Source organism: Heterocephalus glaber, unplaced genomic scaffold (assembly GCF_053883595.1).
Source record: "Heterocephalus glaber isolate CG9 unplaced genomic scaffold, H.glaber_assembly_v1.0 deba00000621, whole genome shotgun sequence".
Lineage (NCBI taxonomy): Eukaryota > Metazoa > Chordata > Mammalia > Rodentia > Bathyergidae > Heterocephalus > Heterocephalus glaber.
In genome coordinates this window covers 35778022-35797124 of record NW_028258153.1, presented here as the reverse complement: position 1 = coordinate 35797124, position 19103 = coordinate 35778022, and the positions used below count along the sequence as shown (strand labels likewise).

The following is a 19103-nucleotide window of genomic DNA, read 5'->3' as shown; positions in this document are numbered from 1 at the left end:
CACATTCCCTCTTTTGGCTGAAGGGAGGATTTGATGCTCATCTAAGACGTTGATGGGAATTCTTGTGTTGAGGACATTGAACCAGGTTGTTTTTGTATGTCCTTTTATTGGTACATTTTAGGTGTACAATATAATGACATCCCTCATTGGAGATATGCACCTTTACATAGTCTCTCTTGGTTCTTATTTTTTCCCCCTTCCCCTGCCCTCCCTTCAACGCCTCCATCCCTCCCTATTTACAAAGACTTTGTTTCCATGTTTTCATTTTCTCATATTAATTCCATTCCCTTCTTTCCTTTCCCCTACCCCTCCCACTTCCCCTTCCCCTTTGCCCCGTTTCTTCCTATTTCACAATATCTATTATAACTTTTAGTCCTTATTTACACTTTCAGTTTCTCACACTAGGGAAACTATTCGGTATTTTTTTTTATTAAATTCTTTTATTGGTACATTGTAGGAATACAACACAATTACATTTCTCATTGGGAATTGTACCTTTACATAATGCATCTTGGTTCTTATTTTTTCTCCATTCCTAGCCCTCCCTTCACCCCCTCCACCCTTCCCTATTTACAAAGACTTTATTTCCATTTTTTCCATTTCTCAGCATTTTTCCTTTCCCTTCTTTCCTTTCCCCTGCCCCTCCCACTACCCATACCCCTTTGGACCTTTTCTTCCTATTTTACATTATCCATTATTCATTCTAATCATTGGTACATTTTAGGTATACAATATGATGGCATTCATCATTGGAAATTTGCACCTTTACATAGTCTCTCTTGGTTCTTATTTTTCACCCTTGCCCAGCCCTCCCTTCAACCCCTCCATTCCTCCCTATTTACAAAGATTTTGTTCCTATTTTTCCATTTTCTCATATTAATCCCATTCCCTTCTATCCTTTCCCCTAGCCCTCCCACTTCCTTCTCCTTTGCCCCTTTTCTTCCTGTTTCACATTACCTATTACACATTTTGTCCTTATTTACACTTTCAGTTTCTCACACCAGAGAAACTATTCAGCACTTATACATGTGTGTCCTATTTATTTCACTTGAGAGTATCACCTCAATGTGCATCCACTTAGCTCTAAATGTCTCTAATTTCTCATTTTTTATGGCTGAGTAGTACTCCATTTTATTAAAAAAAACCCCACAATTTCTTTATCCAGTCTCCAGATGATGGGCATTTGGGCTATTTCCAAGTTTTAGCTATCACAAACTGTGCTGCTATGAACATGGGCACACATATATGTGGTATGATATCATACCATACCATATCACTGTGGTATGATTCTTTTAATTCTTTGGGGAAGATCCCCAGCAGTGGAAGAGCAGGGTCAAATGGGACTTCCAGTCCTAGTTCTTTGAGGTATCTCCATACTGATTTCCACAGTGGTTGCACCAGTCTACACTCCCACCATCAGTGGAGCAGGGTTCCTCTTTCCCCACAGCCCCACCAGCATTTGTTATTGGTTGATTTCATGATAGCAGCCATTCTTTCTGGAGTGAAGTGGAATCTCAGCATTGTTTTCGTTTGCATCTCTCGAATGACCAGAGGTGTTGAACATTTTTTCATATGTTTATTTGCCATGTCTACTTCTTTGTGTGAGAAATGTCTTTTCATTTCAGATGCCCAATTTTGGATTGAGTCTTTAAATTTAGGAGGTCTGACTTTTTTACATTTTCTTTTCTTTTTTTTTCTTAAATTCTTTTATTAGTACATTTTAGGTATACAATACATTTACATTTATCTTTGGGTGCTTGTACCTGTATATGATGTATCTTGGTTCTTTTTTCTTCCCTCATTACCTGTGCACCCTTCACCCCTAAACCCTTCCCTATTTACATACTTCGTTTCCATTTTTTTTCTTTTCTCATAATTTTTCCTTTCCATTCTTTCCTTTCCCCTTCCCCTCCCACCACCCCTACCCCTTTAGACCTTTCCCAATTTCAAAGTATCAATTATTAGTTATTAATCCTTTTTGTCCTTATTTACATTCTCAGTTTCTCACACTAGAAAAACTGAGGTCTGATTTTTTTCAGTTCTTTATAGATTTGAGATAGTAGACCTTTGTCTGAGGGACCACTGGTGAAAACTTTTTCCCACATTGTGGGTTGTCTCTTCACACTGCTGGTGGTTTCTCTTGCTGTGTAGAAGCTTTTTAGTAAAAAGAGATCCCACTTGTTGATTGTTTGTGCTAGTTCACGGGCAACTGAGGTTTTGTTCATAAAGTCTTTTCCTACACCAATGTCGGAAAGAGTTCTACCTAACCTCTGTTCCAGGTGGTTCAGCGTTTCTGTTGTTATATTTAGATCATTTAGATCTGTTTAGATCTGTTTAAATTTGTTTTTATATTTAGATCATTTCAATTTTAGATTAGTGCATGGTGAGAGATATAGGTCTAGGTTTAGTTTTTGGCAAGCTGAAACCCAATTTTTCCAGCACCATTTATTAAAGAGACTGTCTTTCCTCCAGCAAGGATGTTTGGCTCCTTTGTCAAAGATGAGGGGGCTGAGTGTGTCTGGAGTTGTTTCTGCATCTTCTAATCTGTTCCACTGGTCTTCATGTCTGTTTCTTTGCCACTACCATGCTGTTTTTATCACAGTAGCTTTGTAGTATAGTTTCAAGTTGGGGGTTGTAATACCCCTGCCATGTCTCTGTTACCTAGAGTTGCTTTTGCTATTCTGGGTCTCTTCTTGTTCCAAATGAATTTTTGGATTATTTTCTCATGGTCTATGAAGTATGCTGCTGGGGTTTCAATTGGGATTGCATTGAATCCACATAGAAATTTTGGAAGTATAGCCATTTTCACTATGTTGATCCTTCCTACCCAGGAGCAAGGGATGTCTTTCCATTTTCTGATATCCCCTTCAATATCTTGTTTCAAAGTGCTATAGTTTTCAGAGAAGAGATGTTTGATTTCTTTTGTTAGGTTGATTCCTAGGTATTTCAGTTTTTTGGATGCTATTGTGAAAGGAATTATTTGCCCTATTTCTCTCTCAGTGAGTCTTGTGTTTGTGTAGAGGAAAGCTATTGTTTTTTGTGTGTTGACCTTGTATCCACCTACTGTTGTGCCCAGTTTATGAAGTCCCAAAGACCACCAGGAGGCCGTTTCCGATGTAAGCACACGAGGGTCGTTTATTCAAGCTTAAGCAGGGACTCTCAACTGTCACCGACACAGCGGATCAAGATTGAGAGCCCCAAGTTCCAAATTAGCAAGGTTTTTATAGAGGTTACAGCAAGCTTCGGTCATTAGCAGCCATATGATTGGTTAACATTTAGCAAGTATGAAGTGTAGAATTTTGATTGGCTAGGCTCATTGGGGGTTGAAGGGGATTACGTATAGGTTTTTACAAGAAAAATGGGGACAAAGGTTAGTGGCCCACTGTCACGTACTGATGGTCAGCAGACATCTTGACTCATGGTCATGACCACCTTGTGTGGACAGTCAGCACGTTAACAGATTGTCCTATAGATAGTGGGCCTGGGACACTTGTTTCTAGGGCACACAGATGGCAGAGTCATGAGCTTAGGAATCCCGAGTTACAGATCATGTCTTTTGTCCCAGATTAAGCACATTTAATCATTAATTTGAAAGAACAAAGGAGACTGCTCCATTTTGGACAAAATGGAGTCATTCTGGTCCCACATTCACAAAATGGAGTCACGTTTGGTCTCACACTACTTTACTAGATTTGGTTATTAAGTCTAGAAGACTTTTGGTGGAGTTCTTGGTGTCTTCTATGTAGAGTATCATGTCATCTGCAAATAATGACAATTTGACTTCTTTATTTCCTATCTTTATTCCTTTTATTTCTTTCTTTTGTCTAATTGCTGTGGCTAATTTTTCCAAAACTATATTGAAAAGGAGTGGTGATAGTGGACATCCTTGTCTTTTCCTGATGGAATCAGTTATGTTGACAGAAAAGGAACTTAGATGCTGAGTCTGTAGGTTGGGGTTATTGACTTATGTGCCCAAAGGGGATGCTTCCTACCTCTTCTTTGAATGCTGTGCTAAGAAATACAATGGCTACCTATTTTTACCCCTGGATGTCTGGGGCCCCTGAATACATTGTATGAAGGATTTTGCACTCCTATTTGGTTTCCAAACCTGTGGAGTTTTCTTTTCTGGTATTCTCCATGAATTTAGTAATATGGTCCTGTTCCTATTACCTCTTTCTGCTCCAATTATTCAGTAAGCAAAATTCCTAAATCTCTGTTTTCTATTACTATATTCAAATACCTGCCATAACTAACTTTTAACCAAAATGTTTTATTTTTGATTCACAGTTTTGGAATTTCCAGACCAAGATTGGATGGATTTATTGTTCTGGGCTTCTGCTAGAGGTGCCAGATCTTATAGCAAGAAGCATGTGCCTGAGAAAACAGCTTACCTGTTGACCAGGAGGCAAAAGTGCAAAGGGAGGAAGCTAGAATTCCATTTTTCCTGTTAAGAGCAGACTCTCAGTGACCTGAGAAGTGGGGACTTCTCACTAGCTCACCTCTTGCAGGTCCCCAGCACCTCCCAATAGCACCACCCTGAGACAAAGCCTTCACCGCATGGATCTTTGGGAGATATTCAAGATCCAAACTGTAGTAGGAAACACAGTCTGGTGAAGGGTCTCACCTTGATTCTGTGTTTGAAATCTTGTCTAAGTGATAAAGTTTTATTGTGTGTATACTAAATTGTTCCATAAGCCAAGATAGGTTGCTAGCTTAGGTGATAGGAGTGTGAACTAGAAGATTTTAAATAAGGATTATCTTTGGAAATTCCAATGTAGGGGATTATACCCAGGGACCAGCCCAGGAGTATAAAATGAAGTCAAACAAACATAAGTTGTGGAAAAAACACTGATGTGAACTAATTTTGTGGATGTTGGAAGTGGGAGACTGTGGTTGTTATGGATGAGAGAGTTGGAACAATAGAGATGCACCACACTCTGCATCAGATTGGAGTCCATTTATTAAAGCTGGCGACCAAGAAGGGGCTAATGCCTGGAAAGATCTCTCATCTCTGAGAAATGGGTTGATTTCTCCTTTTAAATCATGCTTTCAGTTGGGGAGGGCTCAAGGGGAGAGCAAGCTGAATTTTACAAAGGCAGAGCCACGCCAGATTGGTGGGGGTGGGGGGAGCAAAAGGAAGTTTCACACACTAGGTGAGCTACAAAACATCCTACAACTGCAGCAAGTGTACTGCCAAACAGGATGCAGGGGTTTGGGGTACTTTATCACAAGCACACAATGGTGGTGAGATTCAAGATGGAGTCAGATTGGTTATCACATGGTGACCATCAGACATGCCCTTCTTTATAGGTAGGCTCATTTTTCTGGTGGGCAGGATATTTTATACCAACCTATAATCTCCTGTGGCTAAGGACTAGCTTTTTGAAAAACTAAGAAGCTTCCTGAAGGGCAGGATCTGCTCCTCTGGCTAACCCTAACTGATACATCCTTCAAAAAAATTTTAAAAGACATTTTAGGGAGAAAATTTACCTCCAGCAAATTGCACTACAAGAAATCCTGAATCTAAAAGGAAATTACAAAGCTATAATTCAAAAATTTTTACTCCAGAAAAAAGAGGGTACATTTTTGGCAGAAGAGGGAGTGACTTCATTTTATGAGGTCAATATTATTTTGATACAAAAACTAAATAAAGACACTACAAGAAAATTGCAAATGTTACCATCCCTCATTACCATAGACATAAAAATTGTTGGCAAAAATATCAGTAAATCAGGCCGGGGATTTAGCTCAGTGGTTCCACCGCCTGCCTTGCAAGCGCAAGGACCGGAGTTCGATCCCCGGTACCAAAAAAAAAAAAAAAAAAAAAAATCAGTAAATCAAACCGAGGTATTTATAAAAGGATGACATATCCTGACTAAACAAGAGCTATCCCAGAAATTCATGGATGGTAGGATGAGTTTAATGTGCAAAAAAATTATTTGATGTAATTAGTAACATTGTCAGGAAAAATATTTTTAAAAACCGAATATAACCATCTTGGCAGATACAGAAAAAGTACTAGATAAAATTCAATACATATGCAGGACAAAAGCTCTCAGAATACTTGGAATAAATTGTAGGTCAATTGTAACACCATACACATATATGATATGCAACATCTCTAGCATGTGCAATTTAAGATTGAGGGGAGTGAGAAGGAGGCTTGATAGTCACATAATCTATAACACCAGACATCTGAAAATCTCCCAGCCTCCCGAGGCAAGCCATTACTTTGTATGTAAGTTCAAGGGCCCACAGCCATAAAGAGAGGGCTCAAAATCACAGAGCATGCTCAACTAGTGCCTGCTGAATTAATGAGAATAACCAAGATTAGAAAAGAAACATTTTAGCTGTTTTGAGAAGATATTTGGAAGAGGAATAGCTCCATCAAATTGCATTTCTATTTTTGACTTTTTGAGGAATCTCTACACTGACTTCTGTAGTTGTTGCACTAGTTTATATTCCCATCAACAATATTTTTTCCCCCACATCTTTGCTGGGATTTGATATTATTTGATTTTTGATGATGGCTGTTCTTTCTGGGATAATGTGGTATCTCAAAATAGATTTAATTTGTATTTCTCTAATGGTCAGGACTTTGAACATTTTCTAATGTATTTATTTGGTCATTTGTACTTCTTCTGAGAAGTATCTGTTCATTTCAGTTGCCCATTTTTTGATTGGTTCTTTTAGTTTGGGTAGTCTAATTTTTTTTTAGTTCTTTTTATATACGCTCTAAGTAACATTTTCGCTATTCTTTTAAGATCATGATATCCAGTATACTAACCATTATTACTCTCTAGAACAAAAAAAACAAAGAAAACATATGAAGAAAATGTAGTATGAGTAGCTCAGAGAAGGGGTTGAGAAAAGATCTTATAATGCTTTTCATAGATATTGCGATGCTAACACAGGAGATGAGAAATGAGATTCTGTTGCAAAGTAGTATCAGTTGAAATGGTGCAAAGGTCTTAGGTCAGAGCTCTCAGAGATGATACACACTGTGACCAAACAACACAGTGAATGCTGCCACCAAAGGTCACTGATTTTCCAATGGCAGGGATCTTCACTATGAGAGGCAAAACATGCAACCTTAGTAATGGTGTCTGACAAGTTTCAACCTGTTTGGTGCAGTCAGTTGGTTGTGAGCTGTGGATGAGAAAAGCTGTGTTTAAAGTGTGCTGTAAATCATCCATCACAAACAATGGAATTTTGAGATCTTGCTGCTTCAGATTCCAGCTTCTTAAGAAATGAAACTTGAGTCTGTGTTATGATCCTCAGACCAAAATTCAGAGTTCTCAGAGGAAATCACCCAGTTCTCCTTCTGGAAAAATGTGTGTCAATCCAGATCCAGATGATGTTAATTGTCTTTTTTGACCTTGATGGAACCATGTAAGCTGAGTTTGTAGTCAGGAACACTACAATGGACTCCGAATATTATAAAGGCATATTAGAGCATTTAAGAAATGATGTACATAGAAAAGTGCCTGTGAAATGAGCAAACATTTTCATCCTCCTTCATGACAATGCTCTGTGTCAAACTGCACTCTGGGATGGCAATTTCTGTCTATTAAAAACATTATTCTCTGTCTTCATCCACCTTACTCACCTGATCTGTCACTATGTAACTTCTTGCTCTTCTCCAAAGTCGAAATGAAAGTAAAATCGACTCAGGACATCAAGGCAGCCACAACAGCATGCACCTAGAGACATGCACGAAAACAGGACTTCCAGAACTGCTTCAGAAAGTGGCAAGAATAATGGGACAAGCGTGTTTAAAGAAAGAGGGGAGTATTGTGAAGGAGATTAGAGGCAACGTGCCTTTTACTGTAATAAATTTTTAAAACATAAACATTCACTGCACTGTAGTCTTTATCGCATCTTGTAAGATAATAATTTCCTGGAACATGTGTTTGAAAAATCATATCCCCAAGTACCCACTGTGCAGATTCAGATTTTGAGGCAAGATAATTGTTTCTGTTCAATGAGCCTTATCAACTAAATTAGAGAAACACTAGGTTAGGATGTACCAAAAAGTGCTTATGGCAGTAAGGTCCCTGTAAAATTCTTCTAAAGTGAGAGATATGATAGTATTTTATCATTAAGTACAATATTTGTGTTTGGTTTTGATAAATAATCTTAAGGACATTTCCATATATTTCTACTGTATTAAAATATTCCTTTCTGGGGGACTGGGATGTAGCTCAGTGGTACTGTGCCTGCCTGGCAAGTGCAAGGTCCTGGGTTCAATCCTCAGTACTGAAAAAAATAAAAAGCCCTTGTAAAATATTCCTTTCTTTAAAAAAATCAAGATAGTGAACTTTTGCATAATGCCTCTTGATTTCCATAAATAACCTCTTTTTTGAATTGTGTAACAGTAATAAATTATATCATAGAAATTTCCAAAGGTTGAGCCATCTTAGAATAAACTTACATAATCATAGTTTATTTCATTTTTTTGCTTAAATTCTTTTATTTCATTTTTAATAAATGTTCTGGACTTATAAGATATGTCTAAAATTTTTGCATTACTAGCCATAAAGTGAGATTGATTATTAATTTTCTGTACTATCTTCCTTGGGCTCTATAATCAGAGTTATAAAGGCTTCAATTAAAAGAAAAATTCCCAACATTACACATAATCATAAAAAACAGAAGTAATAATCTGTCCCTTAAAATTTTCCTAGGAGATCACTTGAGCTATTTGAAAGCAGATGTGCTGTTACCATGTGATGAATTTAGCAGGTAAAATCCAGGCTCTTGTGTATGATGAGCAATGAATTGCAACCATGCATCCAACAGCAAGCGGAAAAGTGGCTACATTTATTGAAGATCATGGGAACTTGTGTTCAGGACAAGTCCATGCTGACAAAAATGTGGTGCAAACAGAAAAGTGGTGCTGTAGTGAGCAGAAAGCAAAGGTACTGCACGTAGATCACAGCACACAGCACAGGGTAACAACCCTAACTCAGGCTTTCAGAATTTAAAGGACAAGCACCTCAGCTCAGGTGCCTCCCACTGAGTCTCTAAGTATGATCAACAGGAGTGACTGACAGAGTGCTGAGGCATTTTAGGGGCTCTCAACACACATGCCTGTCCCAGAATTCACCCTGATTTTAATTACATGCAAGATATGTAGTGCATATTCATGAACCCTTAATTAGATTGGAGTAAGGTGAAGGTGACTGAAGGTAAGGCTAGGAGATCCAAGCCCGTTGTTTTCTCACCTAGAGCCTCAGAAATTACTGGGTTTTTGTTATGTGATTCTCTACCTCTTAGGATAATGGAAGGAGGAATGGTTCTAGATTCTGTTTAAAATTAAACAAGTGAATGGGAGTGACTTTCTCAGCTCCATTATTTCCAACTGTACTAGTGTGACCACATCTCCAATCCTTCTCACTACCTGGTCTGATCAGGGTTGTTTTCAAGTTCTCCAACAAAGGAACAAAGGTTGGGCCAGTAGCCAGGACCCTTCTTATCACCAAGGAGTCCTGGTCTAATATTTCTATTAATACACATTGTGCATTTAATAATTTCACCTACCTAGCAGATTGCTTTCTTAATAAAAAAGATTCTTCTATTTTATCCATATCTGAGTACACAAAAAACAGTAGCAACCAAAATAACTCACAACCATAAAACAAGATAAAAATAGCACTAACCTGGCTAAATCCCAGGCTCAGAAAAAGAAATAGGCCATTCTCTTTAACCTGTATAGCCTTATTATTATAAATGTTTCATCTCTATTAAGCTTCAAGAAGTATTGAAAATAACTCACAGATTGCTAAGATTACCATTGTACCATGAGAAAGGACAAAAGACTGCATAATACCAAAATTTTGCAGTTTAGTTCTTATAATAACCTAGGTAAAATGACCACAAAGTGGAGAATAAGTTTCTCCAGAGAATTGCCTCCTGTCTAAGCAGAATGTGGTGGATGCTTAAGCTTCCAAAGCTGACTGGAAGGAATTCCCTCAGGCAAACCAAGAAGGCAACTTAGAGTCAAAGATTAGGGAGAGGCGTCTGTGTCTTCTAGATCTCAAGATCACAAGTCATTCCCTAGTTGCCTGCTCTTCACTGTTTTTGCACTTCTTTGGAACTGCTGGCCCCTGACCTCTACAGTGCCAAACTGGCTCCACAGCACAGAATGAAGTATTTTGCTACAGATTAGTGATTATTTCTCAAGCAAGCCACAAATGAGGGTAAGTTTTTCTGTAGGAGATTTACATATTTAAATTTGTAATGAAGAGTTTTAGAAACAAATCTTTATCTCTTCCCCTTCTCAAGTTTACTAAGCCATTCTTTAAATGACAGTAAACTACCTGGTTACTTACTGGAAGAATTAGCTGCCTTTTTTATAAAGAAAATTTCAAAGATGGGAAATACATGTTTATATTAATATTGAGAAGCTGTGGATTTGGAGGAAAACTATAACCTCCACAGTGATGGTGAGTTTATTGTGAATAGTTGTCGGGAACCAGGGACTGAATAGACAGATATTGCAGAAGAGGCAATGTCTGAAGTCTAATTTTCGGAAGGGATTATTTTTTTACAGACACATTCCTGAATGTAACTCTCCCAGTGACCACAGAAAGCTATGAGATCCCAACACTGAGCACTTTTTTTGGTGGATGGAATGTGCACTAAATTTAGAATCCATGGCAAAAGCTGTCAAGAACCCTGAAGCCAACTGACTAAAGGTGCAAGTATGTGTTTGCTTGCTTTCTACCATCAGTCCTTCCTCCTTTCAGCTCAGCCTGCCATTCTGGTAGCAAAGTCTGCAGGAGCTCATGAAGAGGTCCAACGTGATCAGGTGAAAAGACAGACCAAGCTGGTACAACATGCTAATAAATTCCTTCTCTGAGGGATCACTGATGAGGCTGCCTGGAGGGTATGTAAACTCACTTTTCTCTCTTTGTCTTTTGAGTTCTGCAATGGTGAATTTTATGTGTCTAATTGAATATGCTATGGGTGCCCAGATTGTTTCTGGGCATGTCTGGGGGGTGGGTATTTCCAATGAGGTTAGCATTAGAATCAGTGGAGGCAGTGAGATAGATGGCCCTCCCCTATGTGCACTGTCAATCCACTGAGGACACAAATAGAGCAACAGGTGGAGGAAAGAGGAATTCATCCTTGTTTTCCTGCCTTCCTGATTGACTTGAGATATCACATTTCATCTTCTTTAAGCCTCAGACTGGAGTTGACACAATAAGCTGTATTAGTTTTCAGGTCTTCAGTCTCAGCTTCAACTATACCACTACTTTCCTGGCGCTCCATCTTACAGAGAGCAGATAGTGAGACCTCTTCAGCCTCCATAATCATCTGAACCATATCCGTATATGTAGACATCTACATCTACATCTACGTCCACCCTCCAGGTTCGGTTTCTCTGGAAACTAACTAATCAGCCCCCTTTTGATAAGTTTGTTCATTTGGAGCTTGATGTGGTTAGTTACACTTGTCCTTTGCCACATCTTAGTCAGTATTAAATTTACTTACCATTACCGCATTTAGAGAATTTCTGTTCTAGAGACAAATATGACCGAATGAAGATGTCTGATCACATGGCTGAGAATATCCTTTTCTGCATAGCCTCTTCAAGGGTTAGTCAACTTCTGCATGAGAAAAGAGAACAAGAAGATAGGGTCAGGTGGTGGGGTGGTGAGGGTGGGAGAGAAATCCCATTGTCCTCACTGGCTGGAGACTAAGGGCTGCAGTTACGTGTTTTTGACTTTCCAGTGAGAACTGAGCATTCTCTCTTGGTGATCTTTCTAGGTGAGCATTTTTCAACCTTACTGTGTACAGAAATTGTCCAAGGATCTTGTTCAAACAGATTCTAGCTCAGTGGGTCTAGGGTGGGACCTGAGACACTGCACTTCTAACAAGCTACCACTGGCCTATAGTCAAATCTGAGCGGCAAGGGTGATGCTAAGTCTGCAATGCAGCTCTAACCAGCTCCAGATTCCTGAAATTTGTAAGTGTCTGAGGGGAGGCCCTAATAAGCCAAAAAGTCTTGGGAAAACATGAGGATTGATGGCTTTGAGTCTTAAATACATCTCAAAGAAAATGAATTATCAAAGATGTTTTAGAAATACCCTATTCATTTCTCCTATATTCTCCATATTAAATAAGTGCAAAACCAGCATGATTAACTACAAAAGACCTTTATCAATGAGTGTGGAATAGCTGTACTCATTGTCCTCTCAGTGAGAAATCACTGTGTCATGGTTAACATTATTTTCTTTTTTCTTAGTGCCCTGCAAAATAATATGTGTTGAATAGTCAGTAGCTTGTTAGGTTCAAGAAAACACAACACAAATGTCAGTTGGGTCAACTTTAGTTAACGGTAATGTTGATCAAACCTTCTTTCCCTCTCTAGATTTTTTTGTTTTGGTTGTTATTATTCTGTCAATTAAAGAGACCTATATATTAAAATCCCTACTGTGGTAGCTGATTTTTGTATTTCTATTCACTTTTGCTTAACATAGTTTAAGGAGAGGTGCCCAGGTGCATTTAATATTTTATCACTACATAGTGACTCTTGTTTTCTCAAATAGTGCTGCTTTCCTCAAAGTACATTTTCCTGGTGTTCAAACAGCTATCCAAACTTCACTTTGTTTAGAGCCAGATGATTCCTTTTGCATCCTTTCTCCCTGCCCTTCTGCGTCTGCATGTGTGCAATGTGTCTCTTTATTGTTCCACGTATTTCATGTTCTTTTTCATTCCTTCCTTATCTTATTTACATAGACCAAGTATCTTTTTATTCCATTTTCCCCTCCACATTCTTTCAGAGTTGTACACACTTTTTTTCTTTCTTTGATGACTACTTTAGAAATGATAAAATGTGGGCTGGGGATTTAGTTCAGTGGTTCCCATGCCTGCCTTGCAAGTGCAAGATCCTGAGTTTGACCCCAGTACCTGAAAAAAAAAAAAACCAAGAAATGATAAAATGCATTCTTAACCTATTTGGGTTTCATATCAATTGTTCCTTGCTGTCTTCTTTCAGCCAATGCAAGAACCTTACATCATTTTATTCTGCTCACCACCCCTCCACGTTTACTTGCTAGTTTTATTGTATCCTTCAATTTCTCATCATGCAAGACATTATGACTAATGTTTCAGGAAGTTGGTGTTATTTTAGATTTAGCCACATATTTGCCATTTTTTGTTGCTCTTCACTCTCCTGCATCTTTCACTTTCTACCTGGCATTGTTTTCCTTCATCTAATATCCATGGCAAGTCCTTTAGTGCACAGTCTTTGCAGCGAGCTCTCATTTTTTTTTAATTAAATTCTTTTATTGGTACATTGTAGGTATACAACACTATTACATTTCTCATTGGGAATTGTACCTTTACATAATGCATCTTGGTTCTTATTTTTTCTCCATTCCTAGCCCTCCCTTCACCCCCTCCACCCTTCCCTATTTACAAAGACTTTATTTCCATTTTTTCCATTTCTCATCATTTTTCCTTTCCCTTCTTTCCTTTCCCCTGCCCCTCCCACTACCCCTACCCCTTTGGACCTTTTCTTCCTATTTAGCATTATCGATGATTCATTCTAATCAATGGTACATTTTAGGTATACAATATAATGACATTCATCATTGGAAATTTGCACCTTTACATAGTCTCTCTTGGTTCTTATTTTCACCCTCGCCCAGCCCTCCCTTCAACCCCTCCATTCCTCCCAATTTACAAAGATTTTGTTCCTATTTTTCCATTTTCTCATATTAATCCCATTCCCTTCTATCCTTTCCCCTAGCCCTCTCACTTCCTTCTCCTTTGCCCCTTTTCTTCCTGTTTCACATTACCTATTATACATTTAGTCCTTATTTACACTTTCAGTTTCTCACACCAGAGAAATTATTCGGTATTTACACGTGTGTGTCCTATTTATTTCACCTGAGAGTATAGCCTCAATGTGCATCCACTTAGCTCTAAATGTCTCTAATTTCTCATTTTTTATGGCTGAGTAGTACTCCATTTTATTTTAAAAACCACATTTTCTTTATCCAGTCTCCAGTTGATGGGCATTTGGGCTGTTTCCAAGTTTTAGCTATTACAAACTGTGCTGCTATGAACATGGGCGCACATATATCACTGTGGTATGATTCTTTTAATTCTTTGGGGAAGATCCCCAGCAGTGGAATAGCGGGGTCAAATGGGACTTCCAGTCCTAGTTCTTTGAGGTATCTCCATGCTGATTTCCACAGTGCTTGCACCAGTCTACACTCCCACCAGCAGTGGATCAGGGTTCCTCTTTCCCCACAGCCCCGCCAGCATTTCTTATTGGTTGATTTCATGATAGCAGCCATTCTTTCTGGAGTGAAGTGGAATCTCAGCATTGTTTTCATTTGCATCTCTCAAATGACCAGTGATGTTGAACATTTTTTCATGTATTTATTTGCTATTTCTACTTCTTTGTGTGAGAAATGTCTGTTCATTTCAGATGCCCATTTTTGGATTGGGTCTTTAAATTTGGGAGGTCTGATCTTTTTAAGTTCTTTATAGATTCTAAATAGTAGAACGTTGTCTGAGGAAGAGCAGGTGAAGATTTTTTCCCACACTGTGGGTTGTCTCTTCACACTGCTGGTGGTTTCTCTTGCTGTGCAGAAGCCTTTTAATAAGAAGAGATCCCATTTGTTGATTGTTTGTGCTAGTTCATGGGCAACTGAGGTTTTGTTCATAAAATCTTTTCCTACACCGATGTCTTCAAGGGTTCTATCTAACCTCTGTTCCAACTGGTTCAGAGTTTCTATTTTAATATTTAGGTCTTTAATCCATTTTGATTTTAGTTTAGTGCATGGTGAGAGCTACAGGTCTAGTTTTAATCTTTGGCAAGTTGAAGCCCAATGTTTCCAGCACCATTTATTAAAGAGGCTATCTTTCCTCCAGTGAGGGTGCTTGGTTCCTTAATCGAAGATGAGATGGCTGAGTGTGTCTGGCATTGTTCCTGCATCTTCTAGTCTGTTCCATTGGTCCTCAAGTCTGTTTCTTTGCCAGTACCATGCTGTTTTTATCACAGTAGCTTTGTAGTAGAATTGCAGGTTGGCGATTGTGATACCCCCTGCCATGTCTCTGTTACCTAGAATTGCTTTTGCTATTCTGGGTCTCTTCTTGTTCCAAGTGAATTTTTGGATTGTTTTCTCAAGGTCTATGAAGTATGCTGCTGGGATCTCAATTGGAATTGCATTAAATCTATATAGCAATTTTGGAAGTATGGCCATTTTCATTATATTAATCCTTCCTACCCAGGAGCAGGGGATGTGTGTCCATTTTCTGATATCATCTTCAATCTCTCTTTTCAGAGTGCCATAGTTTTCAGAGTAGAGTTCTTTGATTTCTTTCATTAGGATGATTCCTAGGTATTTCAGGTTTTTGGATGCTATTGTGAAAAGGAATTGTTTGCCCTATTTCTCTCTCAGTGAGTCTGTCATTTGTGTAGAGGAAAGCTATTATTTTTTGCTTGTTGACCTTGTAAGCAGCTACTTGACTGAATTTGGTTATTAAGTCTAGAAGACTTTTGGTGGAGCTCTTGGGGTCTTCTATATAGAGTATCATGTCATCGCAAATAATGACAATTTGACTTCTTCATTACCTATCTTTATTCCTTTTATTTCTTTCTCTTGTCTAATTGCCATAGCTAATGTTTCCAGATCTATATTGAACAAGAGTGGTGATAGTGGACATCCTTGGCTTGTTCCTGATTTTAGTGTGAAGGATTTCAGTTTCTGACCATTTAGTATGATATTGGCTGTTGGTTTTTCATAGATGGCTTCTATCAGTTTGAGGTAGAGACCATCTAATCCAATTTTTTGTAGGGATTTTATCATAAATGCATGTTGGATTTTGTCAAATGCTTTTTCTGCATCTATGGAGATAATCTTATGGTTTTTGTCCTTGGCTCTATTGATATAGTGTATTACATTGATTGATTTGTGTATATTGAACCATCCCTGCATCCCTGGGATGAATCCCACTTGATCAGGGTGTATGATCTTCTTGATGATCTTCTGCATTCTGTTTGCCAGTATCTTATTAAGGAGTTTTGCATCTATGTTCATTAGTGAGATTGGCCTATAGTTCTCCTTTTCAGTTGGGTCTTTCTCTGCTTTGGGGATCAGGGTGATGCTTGCTTCCAGGAATGAATGTGGGAGTATTGCTTCCCTTTCAATTTCATCGAAGAGTTTAAACAGTAGTGGCAGCAGTTCCTCTCTAAATGTCTTGTAGAATTCAGCAGTGAAGACATCAGGGCCCGGGCTTTTCTTAGTTGATAAGTTTTTAATGACATTTTCAATTTCATTGGTTGATATTGTGTTGTTCAGAATTTTTAGGCCTTCTTCCTTCAACTTTGGTAATTCATATGTATCTAGGAATCTGTCCATTTCTTCTGTGTTGTCAATCTTATTGGCATATAGATTCGGGAAGTAGGTATTGATGATCCTCTGGATTTCTGCTGGGTCTGTTGTGATTTTACCCTTTTCATTCCTAATTGCATGGATTTGGGCCTTTTCTTTCCTTTATCTGACAAGGTTGGCTAAGGATTTGTCAATTTTGTTGATTCTTTTGAAGAACCAATTCTAGGCTTCATTGATTTTTTGTATCATTCTCTTAGTCTCCATTGCATTGATTTCTCCTCTGATCTTTATAATTTCCTCCCTTGTATGAGCTCTGGGGTTGTTCTGCTCTTCTTTTTCTAGGAGCTTGATGTTCAGCATCAGGTTGTTTAATTGGGCTCATTCTGTTTTCCTAATATGTGTATTTACTGCTATGTATTTCCCTTGTAAGACTGCTTTCATTGTGTCCCATAGATTCCGATATGTTGTATTGTCATTGTCATTTAATTGAAGGAACTGTCTGATTTCTTCTTTAATTTCCTCTGTGACCCATTGGTTATTCAGAAGTGTGTTGTTCCATTTCCTCATGTTTATGAAATTTTTTGAGTTTCTTTTACTATGGATCTCCAATTTCATCGCACTGTGGTCTGATAATATACAGGGGATAACTTCAATTCCTTTGCACTTACTTAAACATGTTCTATGTGTGAGTATGTGGTCTATTTTGGAGAATGACCCATGTGCAGCTAAGAAGAATGTGTATTCTGATTTTGTGGGGTGGAAGACTCTGTAAACATCTGTTAAGTTCATTTGTTCAAGAGTTCGATTGAGTTCTAGTAGTTCATTCCTTATTTTTAGGCTAGTTGATCTATCTATTTGTGACAATGGAGTGCTGAGTTCCCCCACTACAATTGTATTAGTGCATATATGACTTTTCATGTCCGTTAGTATTTGTTTTATATAGTTGGGCACACTAGTGTTTGGTGCATAGATCTTTATGATTGTCATCTTTTCCTCTTGGATTCTTCCCTTTACAAGGATGTAGTGTCCTTCTTCATCTCTCTTACTCAGTGTTGGTTTGAAATCTACTTGATCTGCAAAGAGGATAGCTACTCCAGCTTTTTTTTGGGTTCCTGTCACATGCAGTATTGTTTTCCACCCTTTAACTTTCAGTCTATGAGTTTCCTTTTGAATTAAGTGTGTTTCTTGTGTGCAGCATATTGTTGGATCTTGCTTCTTGACCCATTCTGCCAATCTATTTTTTTTGATTAGTGAATTGAGACGATTAACATTGATGGTTATAACTGAAATGTACTGACTTGTCATTGCCATAACTTTTTCTTTTAGTTGGGTTCTCCCCCTTTCCATTTAATTTCTTGTCATGCCAGATGAGTTCATTCTGCTTTGCTTCCTGGGGTTTTGCTCCTCAATGTCTGTTCCTAGGATATTGTGTAAAATTCTTTGGAGTGCTGGTTTGGTATTCAAGAAGTTCCTAAGGTGCTCTTTGTCGTGAAAGTATCTTATTTCCCCATCAATTTTGAAAGATAGTTTTGCAAGGTACATCAATCTGGGTTGCAGGCTGTTTTCTTTTAGGGCTTGGAATATGTCAGTCCAAGCTCTTCTTGTCTTGATGGTTTGTGTTGAGAAGTCTGCTGTGCTTCTGATGGGCTTTCCTTTGTATGTGATTTGTTTCTTTTCTCTGACTGCTTGGAGAACTTTATTCTTCTGTTGTGTTTCTGGAATCTTAACAATTATATGCCTATGTGTAGATGTTTTTTGATCAAGGCTATTTGGAGTCCTATATGCCTCATTTATCTGTATGTCAAGCTCTTTTCCCCTGCTTGGGAAGTTTTCTGCCATTATTTCTGTGAAGAGATTTTTTTATGTCATCTCCACTTTCTCCTGTTTCTTCATTGAGCCTAATGAGTCTTATGTTATTTTTCTTTGCATCATCTAGCAGCTGCTGGATTGATTTCTCATGTTCCCTTCTAATTTTGAAGCAATTTTTCTTTTCCTGGTCACTAATTGCAATCTTATGTTCTAAATCTGAAATTCTGTCCTCACATTGGCTCATTCTGCTGTGTAGACTTTCAATGGAGTTTGTCATGTCCTGGAAATCTATTTGCATCTGTTTTATGGATTCCATTTGTTTCCTATGTTGGGATTCCATCATGTTCCTGAGCTCCTCTCTAGATTTATTAATCATGTCTTACACTAGGGGCACAATTTCTCCTGTTATCTGAGAAATTATTTCTGATTTCATTTTTTCCAGATCCCTTTTTGTTGCCAGTTCAGTGGGTCCAGGTGGTTGAATATCAGAGTGTTCCATCTCATTTCCCTTTGGGGTTGCTGTAGGTGATCTGGAAGTCTAGGTTTGAGACTTATTTATGTGTTTTCTCATTTCGACTGGAGCGGGGGCCTGTTAGCACCTGCACGGATTACCTCCTCCGAGCTGGGAGAGGTGGGACAGGGGCCAGGAGCAGTGGTAGGGATGGTGGCTCAAAAGCCCTTTCCTGTGGGCTGGGAGCAGTGGGAGGAATGGTGGCTGGGAAGCCCCTTCCTCTGGTCCAGGAGCAGCGGGACAGAAGGTGGCCCCAAATCTCTTTCCTCTGGGCTGGGAGCAGTGGGAGGGTTGGTCACTGGGAAGCCCCTTCCTCTGGACCAGGAGCAGTGGGATGGCCGCCCAGAAGCCCCTACCTCTGGGCCGGGAGCAGTGGGACTCAGTACCTTGGTCTGGTGTTCTGGTGTCCTCTGCGTCTTTGTAGT

The 19103-nt window shown here is 38.7% G+C and overlaps 1 long non-coding RNA gene across 1 annotated transcript in view; it reads left to right on the top strand.

Annotated features, from left to right (window-relative positions):
• Window positions 1-10065: 10065 nt before the first annotated feature.
• LOC147829436 (uncharacterized) overlaps window positions 10066-19103 on the top strand; it is a 140135-nt gene continuing 131097 nt past the window's right edge. Inside the window, exons 1-2 of the long non-coding RNA XR_015449240.1 lie at window positions 10066-10202; window positions 10752-10891. This is a non-coding gene — a long non-coding RNA (uncharacterized LOC147829436). The remainder of the gene's footprint in view (window positions 10203-10751; window positions 10892-19103) is intronic.